The sequence below is a fragment of the Stegodyphus dumicola genome, chromosome 9 (assembly GCF_044657685.1).
Source record: "Stegodyphus dumicola isolate Sdum_Otavi_A_Nest chromosome 9, ASM4465768v1".
In the NCBI taxonomy this organism is placed as follows: domain Eukaryota; kingdom Metazoa; phylum Arthropoda; class Arachnida; order Araneae; family Eresidae; genus Stegodyphus; species Stegodyphus dumicola.
The window spans coordinates 27,747,671-27,769,757 of record NC_140776.1 but is presented as its reverse complement, the minus strand read 5'-3'; the positions used below and the strand labels follow the sequence as shown (position 1 = coordinate 27,769,757).

General features: G+C 33.4%; 1 long non-coding RNA gene across 1 annotated transcript in view; it reads right to left on the bottom strand.

The window, feature by feature from the left end:
• Positions 1 to 7,554: 7,554 nt before the first annotated feature.
• LOC146995319 (uncharacterized) overlaps positions 7,555 to 22,087 on the bottom strand; it is a 17,557-nt gene continuing 3,024 nt past the window's right edge. Inside the window, exons 1-2 of the long non-coding RNA XR_015042945.1 lie at positions 19,786 to 22,087; positions 7,555 to 11,706 (exon numbers count right to left, since the gene is read on the bottom strand). The exon at positions 19,786 to 22,087 is cut by the window's right edge and continues 3,024 nt beyond it. This is a non-coding gene — a long non-coding RNA (uncharacterized LOC146995319). The remainder of the gene's footprint in view (positions 11,707 to 19,785) is intronic.

The following is a 22,087-nucleotide window of genomic DNA, read 5'->3' as shown; positions in this document are numbered from 1 at the left end:
ATATTAATAGTAATGTTAAATATCTGGCTGAGCAAATATTTTGATTATCTGCGCTCAACTTTCCAGACGTTATTGGAAATCAGCTTTAATAATGCATCTAGTTGAACATGCTTAGCCAGAAACATTAACATATTAACTTCAGCCGAGCTAGAGAGTGTAATATTAATACCAAAAGCTTAACATTCTATGTACACTTATTGTAAGCAATTCTAGTATTATTCTGTTATTTGTAGCGAAATTAAAAATTGCAGCAAGAAGCAGTAGCTTTTGCTGTGATGGTTGTTTTGTTATTCAGCCCAGTTAATGTTCTCTTGCCTGTATGCAGCGTGGTGTGGGTGTGATGTGGCTATTCTCATTCTTGATTGTAAGGTAAAATTAAAATTTATAATCCATTATTTGCTTAAATGAATAGGTTTTCAATTGTAATTATTTATGTTAATTCATTTTTTTAAAGCAAACTGGTAAATGCGATCTTTTTTCCCTGAATTTCTGCATGTATAGGTTAGTAAAAACTATACTTGTAATTATTTAATTTCGGTACAAAATGTGTATTAAATGTATATAATTTGTGTGTATTATTAAATTTCAAAATATAGTTGCAGATTAAATAATTACATGGTTCTGCTCGATTCAGGATAAGAAATGAATATGGTGTACTTCAAAGGTATTCTTTCAATGCTGTGCGCATAACTCTGTTTTCTTATTCAAATGTAATTGTATGGTGTGGCAGTGATATTGATGTGCCTTTTGTTGTTGTTGCTTATGTACTTATTTACACAAATTTCTTATTACATTCTGTGAACAAATTTACAATTTTGTTGTTATTGGATGAGCATTGGTGCTAAATGTCTAGCTGAACAAATTAATATTTTTCTTAATATCAGCAAATATTTCAGTTATGTGTTCATTTGGCAGCATTTACTGCAAACCAGTTTTAATGTTGCTTCTGCTTAACCAGAAATATTAACATTGAAGTTGAGCCAAAGTATGTTTTGCCAAGAAGCTAATGTGTGCTATTTTTTATGAGATTCTGGCCATGTCTAACCATATGCTTTTGCAGTGCCTTTCTTATTTTTTTGTCTGCCATGGTCCATATGATTTGTTTTTAAGATTACAGTATTTTTAAATTGTTAAACTTGTACTCATCTTCAAACATGTCTTTTCACAACAGCAATATGGTAAAACTAGATATTACAGTCCAGATTGGCGAGTTTTAAAAAAATTGCCAAGTCGCCAAATCGATTGTTTTCATGTGTTTTAGAAAATCGCTAACTCATCATATCGCCGGTTACAAATTTGAATTAATTCTGTAAACATGCAAAAATATCTAGAACAGGACTTCAAGAAAAACAATGAAAAATCACCGACTGCTTGGTGCGTTTTTAAGAATTACACATCCTCGGTATCCATGTACACATCGACCAATTTTTTACTTGAAGAAACATCTTAGAATTGCACAACTGCAGAGTCGTAGGCAAGAAGTTGAGTATGCAGCTGAAATCATAGAATGAATATCAGTTTGTGTTTGCTTCACTGTGTTTCAACAGTTCTTGTGTTAATTTGGCGTTAAGGTAAAAAATTACAAGAAGAAAGGTTCAATGTAACCTTTGTATGTATTTATAGGATTTTGTCTTTGTAAGTAAGACAATGATTACCACATCAACAAATACATTTTAAACTATAGGAAAGCTCGTTCTAATTAATTTATTGAAAAAAGTGGAAAATGACGGAAATATTTTTAATAAATTTCAGCACTGTAAAGTGGGGTGGAAATATAGTAATCCATCATTGGCAGGTCTTCGATAAAGCAACATGCATCATAATAATCATCTTTATGACTAAAGGTAAGAATCAGCCACAGTGCAAAAAAAAAAAAAAATCCCTATTCTGATTTGACATTCAAAGTTAAAATATGCATCAGATGATTGTATAGTTCATTAATGCCATATATTTTGTTAATTTCACAAAACTGGATCAAATTATTTCGTAACAGTAGTATATAAATTTCATAAAGTTGCCAGCTGGAATGTCCTCTGGAGCAGGATTTTTAATTTTCTTTTCTGTTTCAAGGGCAAACTTGCTAGCAAATTCCAATCTGTGTAATTATGTCATATATTAACCCATTAAATGCTGTGGTGCTCATTTGGTTATCATAAACAGTCAAAAGTCTTTAATTTGGACTCTTCGGCGATTTCGGATTATCTGTTTTTTTGTATTATAGCTCATCAGTTTAAATCTTTTAAGATGGCATGCAGAAATTATAAAATTAAAAATATGAAATAAAGAGCAATTATGATCTAAAGGGTATCAAAATTTACAAAAAAAAAGTTTAATATTTATTTGTTTACTTTAATAAACTTTTCTTTCAACGTGCGCATGTGTAAAGCATACATTACGCATAGTTGAAATTAGAAAATTGCAACCAGAAAACTATTTCATGTGTATTCGTGATATTTATAATGATGAATTTGATTTAAATCATATCAAAGACGGAGTACATCGAGATGAAATACTGCATTTAGTGAGGAATTATAAGCCAAATAAAATGAAAACATCTGCCCTGAAGATGAGGATAGTGCTGACAGATCAACTTCCAGTTCATTGTGCGCTGCAACGTTCTCCCACAGAGCAGAGCGAAAATTATAAACAGATTTCGGAATGGTTAGAGAAACAAATCACCTCTCTGTCACTTTCTTCATGCCTTTAACCATTTTTTGCAGCAATTCCACTTTTTGTTTCATGGACATCAAAACGTGCTTTCGCTTGTAAAACCTTTGAAATCTCCAGAATCGGAAACTCTTTTTGACATAATCGAAAGTTCAAGCTTACTTTTTATAAAATTGCTCTAACAGTCTGCAAAAAATAATAAGCTGGATCCAATTAGAAGACTAAGGAACAACGCGATCCGCAACATTAACTGAAATAGATAATTTTAGCTTAGCTTATACCGTCCATTATACATTAAACGCATATGCGCATGCGTTTAACCCTCTCGCTGCGCATCCCGCGATTTCCACGGGCAACGTAGAAGTAGCAAAATTTGCGCAACCCGCGATTATCGCGGGGATGCGTTTTTGCCGCCTATTTAAGTGAGCAACCCGCTCTTTCCCCGTTTATGGTTTCATTTCGGCTTTTCTGTAATGTTTAATTGTTTATTTAGATGTCGACTAACAGATGGCGTTAGTTGTCCACGTTTCTGCGAAATATAAAAAGAATTTTTTTTAGCATTTTGTGCGCGCTTTTCAGAGCTCAAAGATGTCTGGCAGAAAGCGTTTCGCGAGTGATATGACCTATGTTCCTGACGATATTTCCGACACTGACAGTAGTTCTGACTCTGATTCCGAGTATATTGATGATATTTATAGCGGAACTGATGAAAATTTCTCGGATTCCTCTGTGGATAGTGATGAATCTGAAAATTCATTTTCTATTCAAAACGCCCGACAGTGGTGCAAAATTGATATGCAAAATATTCCACCAGCTCCTGCTTCATTTCCTTTTATTGGCAATCCCGGACCAAATTTCACTATGGCAGATGATGCAACTGTTTTGGATTATTTTGAACTTTTTTTTGACGATGTTATGTTGCAAATAATAGTAAAAGAGACCAACAGATACGTTCAACAGTATATGAATAAGGCAGTTCCTAAAGAAAGATCAAGGTGGAAAAATTGGACAGATACGGATGAGAAAGAACTTAGATTATTCTTTTCCGTTTTGTTTCTCCAAGGAATTGTAAAAAAGCCTAAACAAGAATATTATTGGTCCAAACGTCACATATTGCAAACACCTATTTTTCGACAAGTAATTCAGAAAGATAGATTTATTTTGCTGATGAAATTCCTTCATTTTACAAATAACGAAGAGTTTGATAAGGATAATCATCCATGGCCAAAATTAAATAAAATTTATGACATCATGGAGCATCTTCGAAACAAATTTCGAAATCTTTATATACCAGATAAAAATCTCAGCATAGACGAGAGTTTGATGCGCTTCAAAGGCAGACTGAGCTGGAAAATGTTCATCGCGAAAAAAAGAGCAAGATTTGGCCTTAAGTTTTTTGTGGTCTGCGAAGTGGGAACTGGATATATTGCAGACTTTCTCATATACACAGGTAATGGAAACTGTGTATAACCCGAAATTTGAAAATTATCCAGTTTCCACTAAAATTGTTCTGCACCTGATGGACAGATTCCTGGGCCAAGGTTACTGTGTAACCATGGACAATTACTACATGTCTCCAAAGTTAGCAGACATTTTAATTTCAGAAAGAACAGACTTATATGGAACTGTAAATAAGATGAGGAAAGACCTTCCTCCAAATTTTGCAAAATCAAAAATCCCTAAAGGTGACGTCCTTGCTTACCAAAGGAGTAAAGTTATGGCTCTGAAGTGGCAAGATAAAAAAAGTGTTTTTCTTATAAGTACAGTTCATAATGCAAGTTCCCGTTTGGTGAAATGCAAATCAAAGAAAACTGTACTCAAACCAATTGTTGTTTGTGATTACAACAACATGATGGGTGGGGTTGATTTATGTGACCAAGAAATGTCATATTACCCCACCCTCAGAAAACAACAAGGGAAATATTATACAAAAATTTTCCGACAATTCATGGACCAATCACTGTGGAATGCTTATATCCTTTATAAAAAGGATAACCCATTACAAAATATAACGCTTCTAGATTTCCGTTTGCAAATTATTGAAATAAGCATTCAGAAGTATTCAGATAGAAATTCCAGTGTTCACTCTAGCAGATGTAGTTCAACTCTCAATCCCATGAGGCTAACTGCTCGACATTTTGCTAGCCATATACCCCCAAATCCCATCAAGAAAGAGCCTCGTAGACAGTGTGCTGTCTGTTGTTCAAAAAAAAAAAAAAAACTGAAAGCGGAAAAAAAATTCGAAAAGAAACGCGAATTTGGTGCAAAGATTGCGAGGTCGGACTTTGCCTCGAGCCTTGTTTCGAAATTTATCATACAAAACTTCATTTCTAATAAATGTTTTGTAAGTATTTTGCATATTTTCATTAGTATATACTTTTTACCTTTGTATTTTATAAAATAAATCATAATTTAACCAAAATTGATTTTCAAAATTTTGCTTTTTTATCATTATTCTTCAATTTCAATATTCTGACAACTTTTTTCTATGATCTAATTCTATATTGAAAAAAAACTCTTTTACAAAAAAATTTTGTATATTTTAGGTCTAAAATATGTGTAGATTTGAAATATGTAATAAAAAAATACGCAATTTTTGAACCTATTTTGATAAAAAAAATACGCAGCGAGAGGGTTAAGCATGTGCAGAAAGTTTGTAGCTTTGAGGTCCGGATTATAGATCATTCCAGATTAAAGACTTTTGACTGTACTTTAAGCCACCTAGTAACACCATCTAGCTCTCTCGGAGGGAAAAAAAGGCAACATTCAACTCATCCACTGAATGTCATTTGTAGAAAACCTAAAGTGATCACTACCTATACGCTCTTATGCTGAGCTCATGTTCATTTCCACATTCCACTCTCCTCTTATCACAAAAGTGAAACGTGTTTTGAAAACGGATTAGACATAGTGGATTGAGGCTAATTTTGGTCATTGTGATTTTACTATATTATTAGTGAGTGTTGATTAAAGCGGTTATTTACTTCTATCAACAGTCCCTGCTAGACGGGACTTTCCTGAGAAACAAGTTTTTGGTATCACTGGTTTAAATGGGAGGATTCTTAGAAAAAAAAGAATCCCACCTAGCTACAGAAACAATGTAGCGGCTATGTGATATTTCTTCAAACCTCGCCAAAAATGTTTCAGCTGAAACTCTGTCTGGGGTAGAAATGAACCAATCAGATGAAAGTTCTGCTTCTGAAGGATCACGTGGTCCCAATCTGAGCGATAACGGGTTTCCTGGAAATGTGCGGGTTCTGAGAATTGCCCCTTTTGTTATCCAGTTCGGCATAGCCGAAAGATAATGTAATTTTAAAAATTAGATAATGCTTTTTTTTTTTTTTTTTTGGTCAGTGTAATTTGTATAGATGATGGACACAAATTCATAAAGCCGCATTTGGAGATTACAGTTGATACTGAGTAGAATTTTAACAAGCATTTTATGATTGCATTGTACAAGAAAAGGCTTGAGAAAAGCTTTGAAAGAATTTAAAGATAATATGGGATTCCCAGAACCTCTGTAATTCTGCCTTTGAAGATGATGGCAATGATTTTATAAACGTGGAGCTTCCTCCACAGCTGGTTGATGGAGTTTTCTGATGATGGACTAGAGGCAGAATGAGGCATTGCTAGGAGTGACAAGTGTTATTTAAGATTCTGTGCTTAGCAATGAATCATTACGGGCATTTCAATAGAGATTAAAAATTGTCTTCAGTTAGTCATTTATCTTCAGTAACATACGAGAGGATGCTGAGCAGGCACTGGATGCTGTAGACACACTAATGTTTGTGAAAAATGCAACACCATGAAGGAATTGTCGGAAATGAATGAAATTTATTCCGCATATTACCAATAGTGATACAAGTAAACGATCACATTTACAAACAAAAAAAAAAAAAAAAAAACGAAAGTTGGAAAATCAGTACTTTGGGTTTCTGTCATGCTGAGTGAGAGCCTGTACACATCGTGGCATTGAATCGTATAGGTTCTGAATGTAATCCTGGGGAATGGCTTTGAATTGATGTGAAAGTTCAGTTTCAGTGTGTGGCCCACTAGCTGTACGTGCGAGTCGCTGACCGATGAAATCCTAGGCATGCTGATTGAGCAACATATCTGGGGAAGATGCAAAACCTGTTGTACCTTAAAGAAGGCTTGTGCACAGGCATTTTTTTCCCCTAAAATATAGTGCCTGGAATGCATCAAATAATGCATGCTCTGTCATCATTATACTCCAGATTGTAGCAAGATTTGTTGGAGAAAGCAACTTGTTGCCACAGAGCATGCCACGCACTGAGTTGCAGTGCTCACTGAAGTCGGAGGCATATGTTACTCAGCGACAGGGCAATCCTGCATAGAGGAACCCTTACATGCAGTTCATGTTGCAGCAGACAGCGACGAACACTTGTAACCGTGCTCCAATATTGTACTAACATACGAGAGGATGCTCTACAATCCATCACAGCCATGCAGATGAGGTGTTTGTCGTCCTGTGCTGTTGTGTGCCCCATTGCCAGGATTTCACCTTGTTTGGTTCTCGCTGTCCATTTCTTCCAAACATGCATCACTGTTGTGGCATTGTGCTGCGTGCGGGCTGTGATTGTTTGATATGAAAGTCCACCCTCTTGCATACAGACGATGTGGCCTCGTTCAAACTTGTTGGTATGGCATCCTCTGCTGTTGACGAGGCATACTGAGCACAAATTAAATGTTCACTGCAGACGGAGGATGATAAACAGATTTCAGCACAACTTTACAGTCCTTTACAACTGCCAGTTCTCGTTTCATGCATGCATAATCCCTTTGTAATTCTAATCATTTGTATGTCTTAACTCACTTTACATTTCATGTAAGTTTGGTTCAAAGTGCATAATTCCTTCATGGTTGTGATTTTCACAAACATTAGTGTATATTAGGTAGTCCTAACTAAAAAAGCATCTTGAAATAAAAGTATGCAGTTGTCCAGATCAAATGTTTATTTTACAGAAAAATATAAACAGCTTATGCATACATGCATTGTTTTTATAGGATTCTGATCATACCTGAATAATAATTTTTCACTAAGTTGTATTTTACAATAATTCTTTCAAATAAGTAACAGTTACTTATCCATTATTTTAATTAAAAGAATTTTGTATATATTTTTGTTCTTATCAACTAATGAAAGGGATGTATATGTATTAATTTTATAAAATTCATGTGAATGTATGCAAATAAATTGTTTATAAATGTCACACAAGTTTATACCTCCTTAAACCATTTTCATGTAAAACAGAAGCCTTATTCATAACAATATAATCAAACATACCAAGGTATAATTTTATTAAGACCCTGAGTTACATCAGTATGAACTTATGATGGAACTATTGGAACAATACTCATCATGAGTTGAGGATTACTTATAATTTGTCAGTAGGCATGTATGAAAATGGGTTTTGTAATTAATATTGAATGTATAACTTTTTCTTTTCATATAAATACAGGATTTCATGTCTGCAGATAATGTATTACAAGAGGCTGTTGTGTGCCAGTGGACAAGCTGGTGAGAAGCTGAACACTAACAGCTTGAATCCTGGTGAATGGACTGCCTGCATAAGCGTCGTCATGATTTTTCCACGTGTAATATGAATGCAAGCCAGTTTGCCTTAAAGCATCCCTTCTTGGAAAATATCTTCTAATGTTTCATCACAAAAATCAGCCAAAAACTGTTTCTCATGATTTGAAAAATACGTATAAAGGAAGTCAAATTTAATTGATAAATTGTGCATGCTGAGATTGTATACTATATCATATACATTTTTTAAATATATTTTCTGTATCTCTAATGTTGAGAATTTTGATGTTTTAATTTAACCCTGAATAAAATGTTAAGTACTATAAGCAAAGTAAGCAGTTTTGTATTTGATGTCAGAACAATATTTTTTTAATTTTTTTATTTTATACTTGTATATTTTTGCTTATGATTGGAATTTTAGTACAAATTATTTTGGCATGATGTGGCATGTTCTCATTTAAAATGCATTTTGTATTTTTTTTTTTTCTTCTGTTATTTGCATTATAATAGTTTGGCCATAACAACTATGGATGCCAAATCAACATATATGGGAATAACTGTATTAAATTTTGAGAAAACCTTTAGGTGTCATTTATTATAAAGGTTGAGATGATTGTTTTTATAAATTCATTCATTCTTATCTATTTAAGAATTATCATTTAACATAAAAATATGAAAAAGAATAATATATTATAATATTAAATAAAATATACTTTTATATATATATATATATCCAAGCTCACTATATGCGCACTCAAAGAGATACATTTCTTTTTTGTGATGTATGTGATGATAATTTACTGTTAAGTATCTTAAGTTGTTCATAAATAGTGCTCATTTTTCATAATGCACCAAACAAACCTCACATAATTAATTTAATAAAATATTATTGCAGAGACATATTTTTGAAATTGACATTAGTCCTCTATCCGTCCGTCCCATAGGGATAACTATGGGGCAGATTCCTACTGTCATCTACAATATGCCCAAGCCCTTCGCTAATGACAGTTGCTTCTCAATACCCGTATTTTACAATTAAATTCATGAACCTGATCTGGCTGAGTTTCATATCAGGGGAATTAAAAAAGCAAAATAATTCATTACCTAAAACCATTTTTCTCCAACTAGCTGGATGATTATGTGATTGGTGTGCATGGATGGTAATGTGAAAGGATATGATTAGATTTCTTCTAGGTCATAACAGTTTTTAATAATGAAAAGCTCTTGTTCTTTTTTCTTTAAATTCTTGTTTTTTTTTTTTTTTTTTTTTTTTTTTTTTTTTTTTTAATTTCAATGCACACTTTTTTAAAAGCAAACTGAATTAGCTGGATGATCACTACAAGTTTCTTGACATGTTTAAAAGTAAAATATTGTATCTACATTCATTTTGAATAAATTGTTATTACTATAGTCTGCAATCATTGAGTTCATTTTAAGATTATTTGTCCTTTTTTTGTTTGTGGAATAGGCGGCTGTATTTTTTAGATTTTCTGTTTATTTAGCCAGTTTTCTATATAATGGCTAACATAAAATATAATTTATGTTAGCCATTATATAGAAATTTATGTGCCCTGTTTTAAAAATTATGTATATCTTAATTTAAGTTTGTCTCATGTCAGATGAACAATGCTGCTAGTCTGGTTGAGAAATTAAGAAAGTCTGACCATTCCATGAAACATCTTTTAGAACAGCTCACTGATTAAAATACATATACACACCAATTAACTGTGCTCATCAAAAGTGCTGTATTATTTAATGCTTCTTCTGATGAGCAAAATTCAAAGCATTATTTCTCTTGTTTCCTGTGTATGAAGTTTGTAGCAAAATGGAATTATTATTTTTTTAAATTTCATTCAATGATATCACTATTTTTATATGTCTGATAATGATCTACTGCATAAGTAATATCTATATGCAAACATAAACCAAAATCTTGCTTTAGAAGAATACCCACCGGTGTCGGTTCTCGAATAGATAAGACACAGAATACTGGTGATACAATTTAGGTTTGAATTCTATCAAATGGGTTAGCTACATCTCTGTTTTTACAGTTTTCCCTATGTTTAATATGAATACAAGTCAGTTTCATTCAAAAAGTGCTCAAAGAAGGGCATCTCTTCTTTTAAGCAGATACCCCTCAGGACCTTTGCCATAAAAATTCAACAGCTGAGCATGTACTAAAAGATAACATAGTATACAAATGTCCATTTTATAACTTTCAAATGAAGTGGTCAATTTAAATTTAACATCTGGTGCTATAGCAATATATGAGACTTGGGTAAACAGCCAGTTGATATGGTCTAAGGAACAGGGTTTTTAATTTTATTTTATTTTCGTATAGCAAACTAGCTTGCCTATGCATATATGCAAGTCTAATTTATTTTTTACAAAAGATTCATATTAAAATACATACACATATGACAAAGAAATGTATGCACATAAGCTATAACTAATAAATCAATTGAGCAATATGTGAACATAGATGCTAATGGTTCAAGTGTCGTGTAGCAGGGTATGACTGCAAACCCTATAGTGGTGCTGCAAACAAAAATTAGTGTCTGATTCAAAGCAGGCATAAAAACTAGTATACAGTTTGTCCCCATATGACACAAAACAAAAAGTATGTAATCAGAAAAAAGATCATGTAGACATTGATTTACCCAACTTATAAGCTTCGGTAAAGGCCTTATCATTCGCCTTAAATCTGTAGAATGATCAGCACCCTTCTGCTTTGGAAACAGCTCCAGAAAGACATGTTAACCTAATCCACACTACAGTAGAACATGTGCCTCTGAACCATTACCATCGAAACTGCAATTTCAGAGTCACTATGCACACTAATCTCGATATTAAAGCACTGGTAGCTCTATTTGAGATTGTGCTATTGTAGATGAGTGTAGAGCACCATAGAACGGTGATGTATAATATTAGGTTTATTTAGGAGCCAAAAAAAAAAAAAAAAAATCAGAAATGACCTATCCTGGATTCGAAATCTGGGCTTAAAGACTGCCATCCAGAAGTGCTTCTAATTACATCATGAAAGCATGCGTTGAGAAAAAAGAAAATTCCGTACATTCTTCCCCATTTAAAAGGCAGTTGGGGAGGTGGTAACCTAATCGCCACCTGCTGGTGGTGAAGAATTATCGTCTACCACATTTTAGTTTGGGAACCACTTGGTTAGTTGGTTGAGCCTTTAGGTATTTATTTGAAATAGAAAATATCAGCGAATGACCGCCCCAGGATTTGCATTCTGGACTTCCCTATTGCCAGCCGAACGTGCTTCTAATTAGAACACGAAGCCAAGCGGTAAGGAAAGAGAAAATTAGTGACTTAGTATCTTATTTTATTTTGGCTGCACACAGTTCCTATATGTAGCTAAGCGAATTTCCCGGTCAGTAGCATAAATCCCAACCTTCCTAGTGGACAGCGTGCTTCCGCTCCTGTAAAATATTGCGATTTAAGAAGTCATCCACGATAGCTGATCAGTTCTGCAATTATATAAATAATAAAAATTAAGAATGAAATGGAGAAATTAATGTAACGTTAGTACAAACAAGAAGATGCAACAAAAAGATCAATTAGGAGATCACTTAGGGTCCGGTATTGTACAGCATGCACATATACGTAGCATGACATCTATGGGGTGTAGGAGAGGGTATAAAGCATGGTGTATGCTCAAAACATGAACGGAAGCTACTGCACGGTACATTCGGTTTTAACAACATCGATTTGTAGTCTCAGCGTGACAGTTCTAGAGACAATATCTGGACGACTTTGTCTGGAAGTTTGAAATAAGGCCAAAGTGCGACTATACACATCATGTCAGTAGTTTGGATTACATTTCGAACAAAGGGAGCAGCTATCAGAATGTTTAGTAATGCTCATTGCCAAATTAGACTTTTATATGCCCGTAGCACTTCAAAGATTTTGCTGCCTCCACATACATCTATAGTATAACGCCTCTTTCTCATCATTCCCTCTTTCTCGGGCTTGGATTAAGTGCACTAGGTATCTTCTAAAATCTGCAGTGAGAATTTTATTTTTGTGGACCCTTTGCACTCTTTGTTTGAATCTTTAAGCACCTTTTAGTAACGCCGCCTTTACCTGATGCCCTAAGCACGTGCTTACTTTCCTTAATGGCTAATCCAACTCTGGTAGTGGTTTTCCACAAACAACCACGCCAGGATATGAAGAACTGATATCTTCTCTTACAGATGATGAGTTGGGTTCAGTTTATTTAGTTATGGTGAAACATTCGAGGGCTACCTGTCTAAGGGAAGGGATGGCTTCGTGAAAGACTTTCTAAGGGAAATTGGACTGTATATAGGTTACACATATGGAAACCATGAAAATGCTTAGTTAGCAGCCAATCTTCTCGCCGGGATTCGAGGCCCGGCCCGAGTTTATCGGCTTTACCGCTCGGCCACTGGAGAGCCGTCTTTAGATGATGCGATATCTATGCTAATGACTCCCATCATCTGGTGGTGGTGACAGTGGGTGACATCCTAAGATGCATGCAATCTATTACTGGACATCCAATATGGCTAAAGACTTGGCTATAGTTTTCAGCGCCTAAAGACAACTGCAGATTTCATACACCCTTCTGTTTTCTAAGTATGGAAACCGTTTCATTCTAAAACTTCGTCAGTTTGGCATTTCCGTGACACTACGCCCAGGGACAGTTGTCCACCCTCGCCCGTCTCTAGCTATAACACTGATATCACTACGAAACAATCTCATGGTGTTTTGATAGCTTTGCGGACTTTCATGCCTTCTCGTCGGAGGCAGTGTCTTCTGTAGTGTTGCAAACAAAAGATCTGAGTAGCTCCAGTGGAGTGGCGAGCATAACTGGCGCCCGGGGCAAAATACCTTTTTGGCGCCCCCCTTCCCGAAAAAAACACAGTGATATGATGAAAATCTTGTTTGGAGACCATTTGGCGCCCCTCTGCGACGGCGCATCATATACCCCCTTTACGCCACTGAGTAGCTCAGCAATGGAGTTGAGCTTTAAGGATAGCAGCAGTCGCTGGCAAGACTAAACAGGGAAAGGGGGTGTCATCCAGTTTTCTAGGACAATAGATCAGCCGCTGCAATATTATATGAGGCGTTATCATCCCGGTTCAAGAATAAGATAACAGCTTTAATCTTCCGATATTTAGATTATCTAGCCATTCTGGAAGTCTAAATATCTAGATAAAGCAGAGATTACGCAGTCGTCCCTCTGAGATCATCGAAAGGAAACAGTTTGCAAGTGCTCAAATTTTCGTTTGTGGAAGTGAAATGCTTGGTCGCTATATGAAGCTCCATACATCTGAAGAAGATTAATTCACTACTGACTGCAGTTGTGCTAATGTTCTTCTCCTCACGTGCATCTTTTCCAAGATTCTTCGCGAACAATAATGCTACACTTCAGGGTATACCAACTGTCGCTAGCTTGTTAAGGAGTGAAGATATAGCACCTGTCTTAGCGTAGGCATTCTGAAGGCTGTCGTATGCTCCAACTTAATATATGGTGTATGGTCTGGGGACTTTTGACAGCCCGTCGCTAGTGCCTTTCAATGCTTTCATACCTGTAATCAGCCCTGCAAGAAGAATTGAACATAATTTCTCAGAAATTCGTGGACGATCTCGTACAGAGCATGAATATACAGTAGAGAGACTGCATCACAATTAAGTAGGATTATATCCCCTAGTGATAATTGCTTTTGTGTTACCCTTATCATATGGGCATTCACCTTCTGATTTGAGTAGAATACAGATGTATTTCGAATCTGCTTTTGTATCTTTTGCATTCCTTTCTTAGTCAGTGTTGTCACATTTCTCACTGTCTAATACGTTGACGATGTTTCTAATTACTGCTTGCACATGAGACATAACATGCGAAAATCTATCTGTCTCAACCAATATACACCAATACCTGACAAAGAATCCAAGCACGATATTTCAGTAGGATAAAGAACGCCACTCATAGCTTATTGCCCAAGACTGGCTACGTCATTTACTGACACTTACACTACCTACCTGCTCCAAAAATATGTCCCTTGTTGAGTATAAACCTACCAGTAAATTTGGTGAATACTGTTAGTTCGACTGGTTTGAAATTCCAGCGAACGGACTGGTCGCATGGGAGTTTTTGATGTTTTCTCTTGCGCAATGTGAATGCCAGCTAGTTTTCTTCGAAAAGTCCATCATGAAGCCATCAAGAATCTTTGCTCTTCTTTAGACAAATAGCCCTCAAGTGCTTTTCTAAAATCAAACAAACCAAATCGAACCTTTAAAAAGTGCTCCGCAAAAGCATCCCTATTCTTAGGCAGAAAGCCCTTGCGTGCTTTGCAGTGATCAAAATAATGTGTCTTAAGCTCTATCTGGCCTGCGTAGGCTCAGTGCTTCGATGTCCTCAATATGAAACACATTATCTAGCAAGTGTGGAATGTTTGTCATAGGATTATACGAGTGCCTGTTCAATTTTATGCCTCAATGCATTGTGGTCAGTACTTAATTTCTAAAAGAAGAAGGACTATGAAAGGTCGTCAACAAAGATAAAAATAAAGAAAAAATAAAAATAAAATGTAAATTAATAAATAAAATTAGATAATTCAATTTAATTAATGAAAATAGTTCAGTAGAAAATTGAAATACCAGAGCTCATCTTAATTTAGACTCCAACAGGAATTATACTTTTGCTCAAATAGTGAGAAGTACTGGGACTGGATTTTAGGTGGATTAAAGACGTGACTATGACTTGAGATCGTACTGAAGATGATTGCACTGCATGCATATCCTTCTTTAATTGACCTGCTGCTCTGTTTTGATGAGCAGATCTCAAAACAAGAGAATAGATAAACAAGAGCTAAGTTCAGAATACAGAAAGCAAACGGAATTAACATTTTTTATGAAGAGCATTGCTTATAGATTATAGGTCACATAATATCATGATAAAAGGTGTTTATTACGCTAACCTGTTGACTCAACTTGTACTAGGCCCACCAGCGGCCGAGAGGTAAATCCTCTGAATGCTAGTAATTCGCTCAGAGTTTTATCTTGACGAATAGGCTGGCTCCAGAGGAGATTTTGCTGTTTTCCTCATGTATAAAGTGAATCAGAGCCAGTTTTCCTTATATTGTTCCTTTGAAAAGGCATATCTTCTCTTAGACAGATAGTTCTCACATTTTTTTGACATAATAATCCAATACAATTCCTATTAACTATAAAACTGTGTAGCAAACTCAGCAGTAAAATTCCGCTATGCATAAAAACGCTGCAGCACACAAGGCTAAAATTTGCCAGATTGCTGTTCCAGGAATAATAATTTCAGCTCATACCCTATGCACAATGTTCACCAGACCTTGTCATCATTCTTTTTTGTTTCAAAAACAGAAGAAGTATTTGTATATTTCATACTGCAGTCTGATGATGATTTGAATGATGTTCAGGAATGATCTGAAGGCTGTGATAAAAAATATTTTTATATTGGAATTCAATGCGTAATTGATTGCTGTACTAAATGCAAATGTAAAAGTCTACATAGGAAACTGAAAATGGAATTTTAGACATTTATCTTCTACAAATTTATTATGCTTAAACTTACTGAATATCTCTATATATGGAATAAAATTAAGCAGAGAGAAGGAATATTTCACAAATGGCATGACATGACAAAACTAAAATGTACATAGGCTGTACAATGAAATTTTCTACCATTATGAAGATGTAAGACACAGAGCTCTTAAGTTGTCTGAATAATTTAAAAATAATACACTTGTTATGAATCCAGGTAAACATTGAAATTTAAAATGGAAGTTAGATTTTGAATGTTGATCATAAGTTTCAAGGCTATTAAGTTAAAATGCAGAAAACTTTTCAAAAGAGAAATTAAAAAACTACTGAAAACAACAAATTACAGAATAAATGTATTCACAAAAAAAAAAAAAAAAAATCACAGGAGTTCACCAGACAAACCAGTTAAGAAAAATAATAATTGAACTAAGGAAGTAGCTGTTATTTTGGAAACAAATGAACAAAAACTTTTCATTTGAAAAATAATAAAAAAAATATAGAGAGATTTTAAATCATTAGTGAAAAGATCATTAAAAATGCCAGTGTGGTAACTGTATTAGAAATCTCAGCTCTTCTACATATAAATCCATTAGTAACTTTAAATAAATAAATAAAGGTAATACAAGACATTCTGATGGTTCTGATGAAGTCATACATGTGTGCTGATTCATTGCAGTTAGCAATATTTCTTGAAATGTGTTGGTCCTGAAATCAGTTTCTCATTTATTTCAAGGTTTTGAAAAGAAGTAAAAAAAGTATCAAATTGGTTAAAATTTATTCAAAGGGGTTAAAACAAAAAGAGCGGCATTTATCTCATGTACATATTTTAATTCTTTTAGAACTTGTATTTTAGAACCAACAAAAATTGTTTTCAGATTTTTTCATTAAATAGCTTCACAAAACTCACTTCATTCTCTGACAACTGAAAGTATTAAATTATATTGCTTGTATTATTTATTACTGTACTAAAAATGGTCTGCCTTAATAGATGTTGTGTATCATTTATTTTTAGATTATTATATTAGATTAAGTTTATTCTTATAGGAAAAAAAAGTAATAATGTATATATGTGCAAGATAAGTTGATAAAAAGGTTAATTTTTTTGATTGTTTACTTAAAACATCCAACAGAAGTCATACACTTAAAATTTATATGTATAAATTGATTCACATATTTGCATTAAACTGACTATTTTTATTACATTATCTTAGAATAATAATGTACTTATGTAGAATTTACTAATATTTTACTCTATATACATACAAATATATTGCATTATTTCAGACTTCCATATTTAGATATTTGGATAAAAAAGGCCAAGCAATCTGTAAATAGTATAAAGCAAAACTCTTACAGGAAAAAAAAAAAAAAGGGGGGGGGAAAGAAAAGGACATTTGAAGTACAGTTCTTATACTAGAAATTCGGTGCTTTAAACCTATAAGTTCTTTTGATAAAGTTAATGATAAGACATAGTGCTGCCATTTATTTTTAAATAGAATATATAAATATGTCATCTATTACTTGAATATAATATATATATATATATTAATATATAAATATCCTTGAATATGATGTATAATTATCTTCAGGAAAATATTCATAACATAATAATTTTTCTAACAAAAATAATCATCTGTTATCATACTTCAATACCATAAAATATATTTGGAGGTAAAATGACTTTCCTGTATAAAGTTTTATTTTTGAGCTTATGAGGACAGGATATGATAATAAAACAAATACTGCATAAGTCATTTGTAAGCGATTATTTTCTATATTCAGAAGTCACATATATTTATAAAAAATACCTTAGAATTATCTTTATTATAATTTTGTACATATCACCCTCCTTCTTTTCAATATTAAATATAAGAGAGTCAATTGTGTTTTTAATAAATCATCAAGTACACTATCAAAAGGTAAAAAATTTTCACGTCTTTATATTAAAATTTGAGTTCTTCTAAGAGTTTAAAACAAACTCACACACAAAAGTTTGCTGTAGAAACCAAAATTATGATAAAAAATTTCTAAACTTTTCTTTTAAGGAGCTGGGTGGTTGTTTACATTCTTTTTCAGCAAGACATTTTTCGAGACCAGACTCAAAAATGTATGTATGCATGTATATCTGTGCACACACATATACATATGCTACATAAACACCTACATCGGTACATACAAGCATATGCACATACATTTCTAATTCATCTCCTGAACACACTCTTTATGTATATAAATGCTTCTGCATGCAATTTTATAGAAATATTTAGCTACGCATGACAGAAAAATTACACAAGGTTTTAAGACGATTTTTCAATTTCCTTTCGTAAGAATGTGATTTTACTGTTTGCATGCGTGATTTATTTAAATCTGTTGATAAGAATTTCAAGAAATTTTGATTATTTGTGTAAACTCCGCATCAGTATAAAATGATCAAATATTAGCAATTTAAAACAAGAATAATATTCAGATATATTCAAAGTTCTTTATTTTATATAATGTTTTAGATATATATCAAGAATGATAGTAGTAATTAGTCATCAAACGAAATAAAAAATAACTTTTTCTTGATATTCTAGCACTACACGGAAAAGCAATTCACCCTTCCGATAATCAACACAAATGTAAACAAACATCTCTTTACGACTGGTCGGAATGCGCAGAAATCACGAAAGTGTCTCTGCGCAACTAGTCGTACGTTTAGCATTTTTACCATGTTTCAGCTAAACGTCCGACGTCGTACGGGTAGACACAGCCCCAAAGCTATCAGCTAGTCGTCATCGATGGGAAAAGGAGCCATCCCAAAAAGCGGCGACCACAAAGAAAGTCACATTTAGAGCTGGAGCAAATCGAGTAACGGGTACATCGGTTGACTTGAAGTACCGATTCGGTACTCACAAATTCATTTCGTTACTCGCATCTGTCGTATGATGCGGTTTATTCGAGTACGAATGATAGCCTGTTTGCAAACCCTACCCCACTTTTCGAATTTTGACGTCACGGAAATATCGACTAGTTTCACCTGGCAAAACGGCGTACCCCACTTTTGACTACTAACGGCGCGCTTTCGAAAGAATTGTGGTGCCGAATAGAGTGTTTATGTGGTAATTGTGAGATTTTCGCAATTTAAATTATTATGAGTGGAAATTTACACAAAATCTTTAGTGAATGGTTATTGTTTATCGCCGTAGTATATCTGAGGAAAGAGGAGAATAATTCACTGCTAATGTATACATTAACAGTATGAAAAATTTGGAAGGTGATACTCGGCAATAAATGTGATGCATTCATCGCAAAATTCAGCGACGCCAGTAAAACAAACGAGAGTGTTCGAAAAATTTATCCACATCTGAAGTCACTATAAAAAAATTGTATGTGTGCCAACACAGATATTTTAATAATAATAATAATAAACACTTGCAGAAAACTTCAAATCAAGGAATAAGAATTGCAGTGCCTTTGTGTGCTTAAAAACTACGAAGCATTCTGCAGACTTTTATGCCAAAATCAAGGTTGACAAATATATTAATAAATTTTAATGTTTCTTTTAGTGTATATATTTCAAAAGTATTAAAATAACTTGGACAGTTGTTTAATTGTTTAAAACAGCAATAAAGTTCATTTATAAAGATATACAAGGATTTTCATAATTATCAAAATATTTCATTGCTTTGGTGAAACACTGAAATTTACTAAGTTAACTAACTTTTATAACATTAAATTTGTTCGTAACTGTAGTATTATGCTCTGTTTTAAAAAAGCTTAAATACTTTACATACAAGACAATACATTACATTAAATACATACAAGACACAATTTTTTCCTAAATTTGGTCTCAAAAAAGTTACCCGCGTCTTATACGTGAAGGACACAGATTAACTTTCAATACTGAATGCTATTTTTAGCCCGGATAAAGGTCTAGACACACATAACTTTTTCTACATCCACATGTGTGTGGCCTTCTAAATAAGGGTGTGTCTTATATGCCGTCAAATACGGTAAGTTTGACATACCTCGTCTTGACGATATTATGTTGAAGTTGGTTGAATTCCTCGCCTTTCTTGTTCTTTTATAGTACTTTTTGGTTTTTCTTGTGATGGTGTATTTTAACATGTTGACTCCCGTGGTGGCCACCGGTTACCAGCACTCGACTCTGCTACAGCGCCGTGGGTGATGCTTGCAATGCGACCAATAGTAAAATACATAATTATAATAAATATTGATACTGATAAATTTTTAAATAGTACCATTGTTACTATAATGATTTGAAGAATAATAAATTGTAAAAATTTAAATTATAAATCGCAAAAATGGTCTACAGATGTTTGGGGGTCTCCAGTGACAACCAGCATGAAAAATGCATTAAGCACGATTATATGTAACATAATGTTCTACAGATAATATTTCAACATAATATATATCACATAATAAAAATTTCAAGTTGGTGTCATGGGCAAATCATGTAAAATGCACGCTGCAGTCAACGTGTTAATTTTTACATTTTAAAGTATTCTTATTCTATATTTTTAGGATTTTATGAAGATCATTTGAACTTCAATTTTTTAAGTCTTTGTGAAAAGTTGGTTCTAAATTTCTTTATATATATATAAGAACTCCTATACTCCTAGAAAAAAGTAATTTATATACAGTACAAAGTCTTTAATTCGGACTCGTCGGGACTTCAGCGATTCCGGATTATCGATCATCAATTTAAATCTGGTAAGATGCATGCAGAAATTAGAAAATTAAAAATATGAAACCGTAATTTATGAAATAAAGAACAATTATGATCTAAAGGGTATCAAAATTTACAAAAAAAAAAAAAAAAAAAAAGCTCAATATTTATTTGTGTACTTTATTAAACTCTTCTTTCAATGTAAGTTGTTTAAGTTGCTTCGTTTTTTTATGTGATAATACATTCTCTTTAATTCTATCAACATACATAATTTCTTGTTCAGTTTCAAAGTTCCGCTGTTCAAGTCCTATAATTGCTGCGTCGAGAATATCGACTAATTTGTCAATCGAATTTTTTTCGTTTTCAATAACCTCTGTCACTTTCTTCGCTATCGGAAGCAAATTATAATTATAACTTGTGAATTGAAATTTTTTCGTTTTCGCTAACCTCTCTGTCACTTTCTTCATGCCTTTATCCATTTTTTGCAGCAATTCCACTTTTTGTTTGATGGACATCGAAACATGCTTTCGCTTTGCAGATCCCACCAAAATCGGAAAGTCTTTTTGACATAATTGAAAGTTCAAGCTTACTTTTTATAAAATTGCTCTAACAGCCTGCAAAAAATAATATGCATGATTCAGTTAGAAGATTAAGGAACAAAGCAATCTGCAACTTTAACTGAAATAGATATTTAGTTAATTTTAGCCTAGCTTATACCGTCTGTTATACATTAAACGCACGCATGCATAAATGCTACGCATGTGCAAAAAGTGTGTAGCTTTGAGGTCCGGATTATAGATCATTCCAGATTATGGACGTCCGGATTAAAGACTTTGAACTGTATTTATTTATCCCACACTTTCATTTTGAAACATTTTAGTACATGCTTTTCCTCGATATTTAAAAGTTGATTTTTTGTTGAACTGAAATATGTAATATGGAAAAATTCTATCAAAAAACATAATTCAACTCAGAATTGAAACAGGAGATAAATAGAGATAATAATGTGGGGTATTTGATCCTCTTCCCCAAATAGTCATTTGAAACATTTTAGCGTGTTTTTCCATTCAGCTGAAACAGTAAAAATATAGAAAAATTCCCACAAAAACATAATTTGGCTGAGAAACAAAACAGGCACAGAAAAAAAAAAAGGTTGGCATCAGGAAACTGATTGGTCTAAAACAGGGCTTCTTAAACATTTTTTCAGTCATGACCCTTTTTTATCATAGATTTTTTTCACGACCCCAAAATATTTACGAAAATTTTGTGGGACCCCATAAGCATTGTGAAAATCTGACACGCACGTGAGTGAAACTGTCAATTTTTTCACTTGTATTGTAAGATAATATGGCAGTTTTAAGTCATTATCTTTAATTTCTCATTTTTAAGACATAAAACAATGTGAAATTTTAATTAAGTAACAGATGAAATGACAGCATCATGTGCAAAGCAAGTAAAATGAACATTTATATTATAAAAAGAATGCGTTGAAACATTTTTGTTTTCTCTTTGTCTGTATTGTCTTATCTTCATCTATTTTCAGATACATTGTGTAAAAATATTGGGTAGTTGTAAAATTATTATATTAAGTTTAAGAAATACCAAAACTAATAAAATTTTTTGCGACTCCCTGCTGTAGA